This window comes from Hemiscyllium ocellatum, chromosome 12 (assembly GCF_020745735.1).
Source record: "Hemiscyllium ocellatum isolate sHemOce1 chromosome 12, sHemOce1.pat.X.cur, whole genome shotgun sequence".
Taxonomy (NCBI): Eukaryota; Metazoa; Chordata; class Chondrichthyes; order Orectolobiformes; family Hemiscylliidae; genus Hemiscyllium; species Hemiscyllium ocellatum.
Window position 1 is genome coordinate 22,806,721 of NC_083412.1, and position 12,482 is coordinate 22,819,202.

Consider the following 12,482-nt stretch of genomic DNA (forward strand, 5'->3'; position numbering starts at 1 on the left):
TAACCTACCTAGCCTGCTCATCTCTGGACAGTCCACCTAACCTATATCTCTTTGGACTGTAAGAGGAAACCGATGCAGACACTTGGAGAATGTGCAAACTTTACACAGACAGTCCAAGACTGAAATGGAACCCAGATTTCTGGTGTTGAGACAGCGGTCTAACCAGTGAGCCACCATGCTGCCAAGATGGTGTCTGACCAAAGTTCAGAACAATTGCAATATTTTTTGTGTTACAAAAGTCCTGAAATAAACACAAGTTTTCGATTTGTCTTTTTGGTTACATTTGTAGTTGCCTAGGGATTTATTGCAAGAAAACCACCATTTCTGAAATGTCTGCTGTTGCACCTTGCCAAGTTTTGGTTCTCCTAGCATATTCCACACCACCACAATGTAGACTATATTTCATTAACAAAATTTACTGGTTGCAGGTATACGTGGGTTATCACTGGAAATGGGCCCAATAATAAGACCATAAGAATTAGGAGCAGACATGGGCCATTCAGCTCTCAGGTCTGTTCTGTCATTCAATGAGATCATGGGTGAGATGGTAATCCTCAACTCCACTTTCCTGCTTTTTTCCTATAACTCTTGATTTTCTTACTTATTTAAAAATCTGTCTACCTCAGTGTTGAAGAAACTTACTGACCCAGCCTCAACAGCCTTCTGCTGTAAAGAATTTCACAGATTCATAACACTCTGAGGGAAATCTGTCTAAAATAGGCAATTCCTTATGTTGACCCTGTGATCCTAGATTCTCCCGTCTCTCTGCATCTGCCCTCTAAAGTCACCTAGGAATCTTATATGTTTCATTAAAGTGTCCTCTCTGTACTCCAATGAGTAGAATTCAACTCACTCAACATTTTCTTATGACAAGGTGAAAATTGGTACTATAGATGCTGGAGATCAGTCAAGATTAGAGTAATGCTGGAAATCACAGCAGATCAGGCAGCATCCGAGGAGCAGGAAAATTCATGTTTCGGGCAAAAGCCCTTTATCAGCTGGCTGATCTGTTGTGCTTTTCCAGTACTTCTCTAATCTATTTTCTTATAACTGACTTGGTTAGCATACTAGAAATTGAACCCTGACATTTCTGATATTATCACAAAATGTAAAGGTTTAGAAAGTATGCAAAGTTTGCCAATTCACATGACGTTCAAACCTAGATTGAGAAAAAGCAAAGACTGTGTTTCTATATTGAACAAGAACAGGTACAGCTAAAGTATAGGTATAGCTACAGGTAAAAGCATTATAAACCATTGGCATATAATACTACTAAATAAAACTCTAATCTCTTATAAGTTCCCTCTTACACACATAGACAGTCAAATAGGGTGAAACATGTACGGGAGGAAATGAGGCAAACAATTCAGGAGACTTTGTTTCCAGGTTCTATTGTGAGATGATCCTTTTGACTCTCCTGCTGGCCAGCATCTTATTCTCAGTTATTTTTCTTCAAATGCTTTCACTGATTGATATGATATTTTTTTTCTCTCTCTCTAATAGCTGGTTCTCAGCCCGTAGAGTAATCAGCTTCTTACTATCTGTAATTCAACTTCAATTACTCTTTGATCAAATACTTGTTTGCAGGGTGCCTGCAACTTGCTTTCAAAACATAGTGCTTACCTTTCAACCACTAGTTTTTAAAAAACCTTTCTTATGTCAGTCCACAGATTTTTTTTTGAAGAAACAGAATAAAAAGACATAGTCCTTGCAACTTGTTTGTAAGAAAATCCCTTGATACCAAAGTCAATCTCTGGATTGCCTCCATGCAAGTATATCTTTCCTTAGATACAGGGACCAAAACTGTTCATGTATCTCAGGTGTGGTCTGGCTCGTGACTTGTCTAGTTTAGCAAGATCTTCCTTTTTTATATTCCCTTCCCTTTGCAATAAAGGACAACAGTCTATTTGCCTATTAGCCATTGAACTTGGATGTTTTGTTTTAAATTCATGCAGCTTTCTGCAGTCCTTTGCTATTTAAATAATATACTACTCTTTCATTTTCCTGCAAAAGTAAGAAGCCTCACATTTTCCCGCATTTCTACTTCCCAAGATTTGCCAACTCATTTAATCTGTCTGCACCCCTCCGTAAACTGTGATATCTTCACTATTTGCCTTTGCTACTGTCCTAGTCTTTCCTTGTAGTCATGACAGTCAAGAAGACACAATAATGCCACCTTTTTCTCAAGTGGCTCAGGAAATTTGGTATGTCCATAAAAACCCTCACTAATTTCTACAGATGCACAATTGAAAGCATACTGTCTGGGTGCATAACTGCCTGGTATGGCAACTGCCAGGATTGTAGGAAACTACACATGATGGTGTGCATAGCTCAGTCCATCAAGGGAGCCAACCTTGCATCCATGGACTTGATTTACATGGCTCACTCCCACATAAAGCCTGCCAACTTCATCAAAGACCCTTTGCAACCCGGTAATCATCTCCTGCAGGATCTTCCATCAGGCAGAAGATACAGAAGGATGAACACATGCGCCAGTAAGTTCAGGAACAGCTCCTTCCCCATTATTAGACTATTGAATGGACTCTCTAGCCTTGAATAATGTTGATCTTGCTAATGTTGATCTCTCTTGTACTTCCTGTGTAATGTTACGTATATGTCTCAGTCTAAATCTTTTGTTCTTGCTTACTATGATTTGCCTGTACTGATCATTGAACAAAGCTTTTCACTGTACTTTGGTACAAGTGACAATAAATAAAACAATCAATCAATCCTACTTAGTCCTGTGTCATCCACAAACTTGGTGATAGTACATTGAGTTCCTTCATCTAAGTTATTAATGTATATCGTAAATAATTGTGGCTCCAGCATTAGTCCCTGTGGCATTCCACTAGTTATAAGTTGTCATCCTTAAATTGCCTCATTTACCTTAACTCTGTCTTCTGTTGGTTAGGCAATCCTAGATCCATACTACTATACTATCACTGATACCATGAGCTTTTATTAGGTAGCTCTATGTGTGGTACCCCATCGAATGCCTTTTTGGAAAATCAAACATATTACATCTACTTGTCTATCCTTTATCTCTCCTGCTTGTTACATGCCTAAATGACTTTAATAAACTTGTAAGTCATGATTTCCCTTTCATAAACCAAAGTTAATTCTGCTGGATTACATCATATATTTTCAAATGCTCCACTGCTGCATTCTTTTCAATAGATTCTAATATTTCCCAATAACATGTTAGCCAACTGGCCTACAGTTCCTGTTTCTATTATTCACCACATTGTATTTTTTCTTCTTTCAATTTGCTACTATCCTAACTTCCTTGGTTAACTGTGGTTAGTTTATTCCCTTTCCAGAATCTTGCTTCCTCACTGAGATATATCTTTGATCTGAGTCATGGACTACTTTTCTGAACATTGCTCTTTAACTATCCTTGGTGCTGTAATTGCCTTTTTAGAAAAGTTTTGAACAGTTGTTTCCAACCTAAGTTCTCAACATTAAAATGAGTGCAAATTTTTACGAAGAAATTGTCACTGTTTCTAGGGGATCTTTTACTCTGAGATTATTTATTAAATTTCCACCAAAATAATGTGATCCCTGGTTGGATCCACCATATATTATTCTAGAAAGTTGTCCCACATGCTATAAATTCTTCCTCATGCCTCCCTTTATCCAATTAGATTTTCTCAATCTATATGAAGCCTAGAGTCACTCATGATTAATGTACCCCTTTTTTACATGCCCTCATTATGTTTAATCTCTTTGTTCTAAAGACAGCTACTGTAACGAGGTCTACTCACAACTCACACTGATGTCTTCTTCCCTGGTCATTTCTTACCTTTATCCATATGCATTATAATCAACCAAACAAAAATAATTTCACTGCCCTTCCATTCCTGTCTGTCTTTTAGTAAAGTCATATATTCCTGGATATTTATTTAACAGCTTTGACCTCCTTGCAACCATCTCTTCACAATAGATATAAAATCCTACCCATTTATGGGCGTCACGGCGTCACAGTGGTTAGCACTGCTGCCTCACAGCGCCAGAGACCTGGGTTCAATTCCCGCCTCTGGCGACTCTCTGTGTGGAGAGTGCACATTCTCCCCACGTCTGTGTGGGTTTCCTCCGGGTGCTCCGGTTTCCTCCCACAATCCGAAAAAATGTGCAGGTTAGGTGAATTGGCCATGCTAAATTACCCGTAGTGTTAGGTGAAGGGGTAAATGTAGGAGTATGGGTCTGGGTGGTATACGCTTCGGCGGGTCGGTGTGGACTTGTTGGGCCGAAGGGCCTGTTTCCATACTGTAAGTAATCTAATCTGTATTTGCGCTTTGGAAAACCGACATATCGCAACTCCTCCCTCCCCTAAGTAATCTAAAACCCTGACGACATCAGTTTCCCAACGACAGCAATAATAGAATGTTATCCAAAATGTTTGCTTTATTTGGAATTGGGGACCTCGGAACTGTCAGAAATGGGATAAGAACCCACTGTTTTTAATGCAAACTCATAACTGGGTATTGCCATCAGGATTAAAATTGGGCAAATTGACCAGATTATCCCAATTCCTGATGATGTAACGGAACTTTAGGAATTTCGAACTTTCAGCTAATCGACCTATGTTTATCCACGCACATTTAATAGAAAACCACTTGGAGCAGGCTGTCTCTGGAATGCATTATCTGCCTTTTTGTACTGTAGCAACAGTTTCCCACAAAATTCCTCATGAATTAACTCAATTTAATCTTCCTCTCCACTGTCCGCCTCCTTTCTTCTTTACATTTGTTTTCATAATTATTTGTTCCCTGCTAATACATCCAGTTCAATCCTCAATCGGAAGTTTTACTTCTGTATTCCCCTAACAGGAATCTAAAGACATTTGCTTTGAAAAGCACAATGGGTATGTGAGAAGCGACAGAGGCACGAAATTGTGGGATTAGAAACACTTTGATCGGCCAGATGGAATCTTTCTGGGAAATTCGAGAAAATCCATTTAATAAGATTACACCAAATTCAGGTGACAACTTTCCAGAATTCTGCTTTCTCAATGATGATACCGTTTGGAAATGACATTCAAAAAGCCTCGGCCGCCCGTCAGAAACAAAACCGCTGGGAAGTTCAAGAGAGAAAAAACATTAGATTGAAACAGGCACAGCCACAGAACTGATTTACGACTCTACCACCGGCAAGAGAGTGAGACGGTACAGAGAGTTAAAGTACTTTCTGATCAGAATAAAATAGGCATGGAGCAGAGATAGAAAATGCGGGAAATATTTAGCATTGCGTGGGGAAACAGTCGGTAAATCCAGGTCGGGAAATGGACAAAAGACAGAAGGAAGCCTGAAACTTGAACTTTTCCAGCACAACACTCTCGACTCTGAAACTTGAACTGGATTCTTCTCCACACAATGCTGCCAGATGTGCTGGGCCTTTCCAGCATCTGAGGTACTTGGCACCGCCATTCGTTTTGATTGAGCATGTCCCAACTAACTAAAATGTGGAGGTTAGACAGGAGTGGGCAATGTCAAAAATCACACGACACCAGGTTATCCTCCAACAGATTTATTTGCAATCACAAGCTTTCGAAGCGATTTTCGTGCTTCAGGTGCAGTGAGAGAGGGCACACCGACACAGAGTTTATAGGCAGAGAGATCAAAGCATCATACAACTGGTGTAATTGGAGTGAACATACCAAAGATGGCCGCTGGAGAACTCTGTTAGGAAGGAGATGTGAGTTTCGATTGATTCAGATTCAAATTCAGAATCTGTTTTAAGTCACTGTCCGAGATAATTAAATGTTTTATCAGTCTGCTTAAATTTCCAAACTTCAATCAGGCAGAGATACAAAAGGTGACATCTCAGGTCAGACACTGAATTGTAGGTGTGATATGCCTCCTTCAGAATCTGACAGGCTGAGAGAAAGTGAGGACTGCAGATGCTGGAGCTCAGGTCGAGAGTGTAGTGCTGGAAAAGCACAGCAGGTCAGGCAGCATCCGAAGAGCGGGAGAATCGACGTTTTGGGCAGAAGCCCTTCTGATGAAAGGCTTATGCCCGAAACGCCAATTCTCTTGCTCCTCGGATGCTGCCTGACCTGCTGCGTTTTCGCAGCATTACACTCTGGATCTGGACTTTTAAATCAGGATGGTCTAGTTCCGAAAGCAGGAATTTATAAAATGCACACTGACTGACTGACTACAAATTTTGTGTTATTTGAACAAGATACAATGTATCTGCATAGAAACAAACATATACAAATCTATGGGGTGAATCATTTCATCCAATGCGCTCCAATGCCTATGTGTGAGTGAGACAGTATGTGTAAGTGTCTGTGTGTGAAAGAGGGCCCATGTGTGTGTGTTTGCACGAGTGTGTGTGTGTGTGTGTGTGTGTGTGAGAAAGAGCGTGTGTGTAATCCCAAATTATATTAACTGACTAAGGTGGAGAGGTCATAACAATTTATCAAGGTGATGCTGTCAATACAGAACAGTAAAGAAGATTTTGCAGATACAGAATAGTGTGGTAGGGTCACTTGTAGTGTGACATGAATCCAAGATCACGGATGAGGCCATCTTCATGGGTTTGGTGTTATGGACCAGGACAGACCTCCTCAAAACATTTGAAGAATGTAGGTTCGATCATAACTTTGCTAGTTGTTTTAAGCAGGTGAACTGCAAATATTCCAGGAGGGATGAAGCTGGTCAAACCATGTACTCTAGTTTTCACCAAAACAGAATTTATTGCCAAGATTATCCCCCCATTTAAAAAAAACATTACTGGCTCAGTGGTTAGCACTGCTGCCTCACAGCACTAGAGACCCAGGTTCAATTCCAGCCTCGGGCTGTGTGGAGATTGCACATTCTCCCCTTGTCTGCGTGGGTTTCCTCTGGGTGTTCCAGCTTCCTCCCACAGTTCAAAGATGTGAATTGGCCATGCTAAATTGCCTGTTTCCTAACTGTAGGGTTTCTAGTTCTAAACAAAAGAATAGAGAATAACAATCTATCTGAAAACCCAATAGATTATAACAACTTAATGATGCTGCTCCAAATACTTGCAACAAAATCCATAAACACTCCTTGGCAGAAAAGGTAAAATCAAACACAGGGTCTTACAGGAGAGAGAGGGATGGCATCCTGGAAACCCTCTTCCAGGTAGTTGTGTCTTGCATCAGCAGCTTTAAAACTATCTGTCTGCTTTCAGTGAATAGCCACACTGTCAAAACCAGAGAAAAGCTGAGCTGGAGGAACTGGCCACTCCCCTTTCATTGTACAAGCTTTTTTTCCCCTAAAAAACTTGATAGTCATTTGCGTGAGGCAGTATATGTTAGCTATAATCAAACTGGCCCTAAAACCCAACCAAGCCAGATCTTTCAGAATCACTGCTTTTATGAACTCTCTGAAAAATAAATCAAGGACAAAATAACCTTGTTACAGGAGCAGCATCATCACAGGTCCCCCCTTTAAAAAAAACACCAATATCCAAAGATGGCTTCATTTTAAAACCCTTTAATCTTAAGCTGTTAGTACTCTACGATGCACATATATATATATAACATGGACTATAAACATGCACGACTACATTTTGTTTCCATCTGTTTTACTCCTGCCACTGAACGCCTCTGTTTCTCATTCAAGTCTCGACAATGCTTTGACAATCATGTTTAATTGTCCTGCCACATGCACAATTATCAAATTGAATGGCTGTAACAACAAGCTCCATCTAAACAGCCTGACATTTTTGTCCTCAAAATTTTCCACAAACTTCAATGGGTTATGGTCAGTGTATATGATTATCTCAGATATGTTATTGGTAACATAAACATTGAAATGTTGTAACGCCAACACCAAGCTCAAAGTCGCCTTCTCAGCTGTCAATACTTCCACTGATGAACTTTCAGTTTCCTGGAGAAATACCCAATAGATCTTTCTATCTTCAAGTTGTCTTCCTGCAAGACACTGCACCGACACCCACATCATTTGGATTGATAGCCACCTTGAATAGCTTTGCATAATTAGGTGCGGCTAATATTGGGGCAGTGGTTAACACACCTTTCGGGCTGTCAAATGCCTTCAGACAGTCAAACGTCCACTGAAACATCTTGCCTTTCTTTAGCAATTCAGTGATTGGAGCAGCCACACTGCTAAAATTAGGTACAAATTTTCAATAAAATCCACTCAATCCTTGGAATTGTAGTACTGCTTTTTTTGTCGATGGTCTGGGAAACTCCCCAATTATCTTTGTTTCTCCATCCCATGGGGCCATTTGTCCAATAACATGACCCAGGAAGATGACTTGGGCTTTGGCAAATTCACTTTTAGCCAGGTTTATCACCAAGACTGATTTCTGAAGTCAATCAAAAAAGTCTGATAAGTTTTGCAAATATTCCTTTCATGTATGACTAAAAATCACCAGGTCATCAACATACACAACAGCAATCACCTTATTCATTAGTCTCTGAAATTTAGCTGGCGCATTTTCGTACCTTTAAATTGAAACAGTCCATTCGGTGTTAAGAAAGCCGAAAATGCCTTCGCTGTTTCTGACAGAGGTACCTGCCAGTATCCTGTGAGCAAGTCCCGCCTTCTCAATACAGTCTTTCAAACGTGGAATTGGATATGGATTCATCCTTGTAATTGTATTGACTTTACGTTAATCCACACATAACCGTTGGGTACCATCTGGTTTTGGTACTATTACTATGGGTGAGCTCCAGTCACTGTAAAGCACTTCAATTATGTCATCTTGGAGCATGCGTTCAATATCCTTTTGAACCTGTGCCAACTTTACAGTGTTATGCCTATAAGGATGTTGCTTAATCGGAACAGCATCTCCTATACCTAGACCATGCATAATTAGGTTAATTCTTCCCAGTTTATTTCCACAAATCTCCTCATGTGATAGCAATAACTCTTTCTGGTCATTTCGATTTTCCTTTGGAAGGTAACACAATAATTTATCCCAATTTTTGACAACTTCCTCATTGTTCAGCTTAATTTTAGGAATGTCCAATTCAGAATCCTCTGAACTTTGTTGCTGTGATACTGTGTAATGGAATGTCTCTGGAAATCTAGTGGACACATTCATTATTGCTAACAAATACCAATTCCCACTTTTTGTTTTAGGTAGGGGCCTACATAATCAGTTAAGACTCTTGTAAAAGGTTCCTCAAATGCAGGAATAGGTATTAAAGGTTTTGTTACTGCCCGTGGTTTTCCAATTACCTGACATGCATGACATGTCTGGCAAAATTCAACTAAATCCTTGTGCAGTCCAGGCCAGTAAAAATTATTTTGTATTTTCTCTGTTCTTAAATGACCCCATAGTTGTAGCTCATGTGCTACTTGCTACCTCCATTCTATAACTCACTGACAATACAACTTAGAATCATAGAGCCATTGAGATGTACAGCATGGAAACAGACTTATCCAGATATCCCAACCCAATCTAGTCCCATCTGCCACCACCCAGCCCATCAGAAGACTCCTGTACTACCTGCCTACCTCTCTTACCTTCCCTGGAGTTAACCCATCTCTGTGACTGTATCTGTGACTTTTCTCCCTTTCTATAACTGCCATCCGTCACACCCCTTTACTCTTGTAAATTCCTCATTGCCTCTGTCACTCCAACCATTCCCTTTGATCTGATAGGATTCACACCCAACAGCTTTTGTTGCAGATATAATCTTCAGTAATATGTAAACTCTCCTTAAACTCCCACATCTGACAAGAAGAGCATATCACTCTACTAAAGGCCATTTTTGTTTCTTCCAATCTGCAGATCCAGAAAATAGCTCTGTCTTATTCTCTAGGCTAACTTAATAGTTATGGTTTATATTTTAAATTTAATCAAGAGACATATCTCAATAAACATATAATTAAGACAGAACCCACTCTATTCACTACTACAGACTTACAGCTAGGCCCCAAGGCCACAATTTAAACTAATCACTTATCTGTCTCTGTGACCTTTTACAAACAGGGCCCTCCATGATCAGTTGTGTATTTCACTGTTTGTTAATTTTCCCAGATGCACTCCGGTGTCCAGTGATACATGATATGAACAGAAAGGAAGTAACTGCGCAGGTTCACTGCTGTTGATGAACTTCCGCCCATTTCTCATCTTCCTGAATATGTGTTGGTCACCATTTCCTCATGAAGTCATCATTTTTAAGATAATAACATCCAGGGATACGTTCAGATTCTTTCTGTATGTTTGCCTTTTGATCCAATTGCTTTAAATGTTCATCTTTCTGCTATAACTCAGTCAATTTATCTTAGCTAATGATGTCTACTTTGTCATCCATCTGCTCCTGGTTTGTGTCAACTATCTGATCAAACAGGGTCTCTGCTAATTCCACTTCAACTTTCTCATCTGTACTCTTTGGTGTCTCCTGTTTCAACTGAAGACTTTGTGACCTCATTACCACACAGTCAGGAAAAATCCCAGGATATGTGTCCTGCAATAGTTCAGTTGCCTGAGGTCCACTATCTTTTGAACCACAGTAGACAGCACTCCTACCTATGAATCAGCTATATCATTAGCAAGGACAATTTGTATTCGTGGAGGTGAGAGTTTGTTCAGTACTCCTACCAAGACTTTTCCACTCTTCACCGGACACTCTAACCTCACTTTACATAATTGATTGTTTCTGGTGTAATGGTGAATTCCTGTTGCTAGCACTTTTTCTGGCAATAGTCCTTCAGAGGTACATATCTCCACATCTTTCAACATCACATATTGAGAGGATCCTATATCTCTTAATTTTGTAACCTCTTTACCTGCTGACCCTGACCTGTGGAAGTAAACTTTACCTTCACAGGTATATGACTTAAGAAGATCTGGCACTTCCTCCTTAACCAACCTCTCACCAGGTTGTACATTCTGGTGCAGCTTTTTAGCCTCCACTGTGCTTTCCATTATTAATTCAACAAAATTCACTGGATTATCCTGTTTTCCTATACCTTGCTTTTCCTAACCCACCAACACCGTGATTTCATGTGGCCTACCTTATTGCAGTGAATACATCAAAGCTTTTCAACTTCTCTTTCCCTCATGGATTGAAATTGATTTTAGAAGCCAAACATTGATTTATGCACCAACTCATAATCATCAGCTGCTAACCTTGCCGTTAACTGTCTGTTCTTCCACATGAGTTCTCACTACTTCAGGAAGTGAATTTTTGAACTCCTGTGTATGTACCAATTTCTGAAGTTCAAACTCCCTCTCTTTCTTCTTTCCTCTCTCCCTTTCTCTCTCTTCTGCTTTTAATCATAATTCAAACTGTTTCATTTCTGATGTCCTTTCCTCGTCTTTTGCCTCGTACTCAAGCTGCTTAATTTTCAATCGAATTTTAGCCATTTCTAAAGATTCTGATGGCATTTCCAGCAAATACAGAATAACCTATCCGAAAACCCAACAGATTCCACCAACTTACTTATGTTGTTCCAAATCCCCATAAACACCCCTTGGCACAAAAGGTAAAAATCAAACACAAGATCTTACATGTGTGTGTGTGTGTGAGAGAGAGAGAGAGAGAGAGAGAGAGGTGGCAATCTCTAGACAAGAGTGTTCACTCCCAGTCGGGGAACACTTCAGCAGTCAAAGGTATTCAGCCTCTGATCTTCAGGCAAGCACCCTCCAAGGCAGACTTTGAGATACACAACAACACAGAATCACTGAGCAGAGATTGATAGTCAAGTTCCATACCCATGAAGATGGCCTCAACCATGATCCTGGGTTCATGTCACACTGCAGGTGTCCCCACAACACTGTTCTGTGTGTAAAATTTTTGTTACTGTCCTATTTTGACAGCCTCATAAATTGAAATGACCTATCTACATTAGTTTGTTTGTACAGTTTAGAGTTACTTATTACACTCTGTCACACACACACACTCTCACACAGACACAAACTCACACACACACAGGTGCACACAGGCCCTCTCTCACGCACAGACAGTCACACACAACTGCACTCTCTCTCAAACACATAGTCTCCCATACACTCTTTCACACATGCACACACTCTCACACAAACACAGACTCACAAAGGCCCTTTCTCTCACACAGACTCTCTCTCTCATACACACACCCTCACACAAACTCACAGACTCACACAGGCCTTCTCTCTCACATACTCTCACCCACATGTGTTCACATTCTCTCTCTCACACACTCTCTCTCATACTCACACATATTCTCTCTCAAGTGCATACACACATACATAAATCTATGAGGTGAATTATTTCATCTAAGATGTGGTTTATTTGCAGATACATTGCATTTTGTTCAAAAAACACACAATTTGTAGTCACAGTCGGTCAGTGTGGCATTTTATAAATTCCTGCTTTTGGAACAAGACCAGCCTGATTTAAAACTTGGAGACAGATTCTGAACAAGGCCTCAAACCTACAATTTAATGTCTGACCTGAGATGTCACCTTTTGTATTTCTGCCTGATTGAAGTTTGGAAAGGTAGGCAGACACTGATAAAACCTTTAATTATCTTGGGCAGTGACTTCAA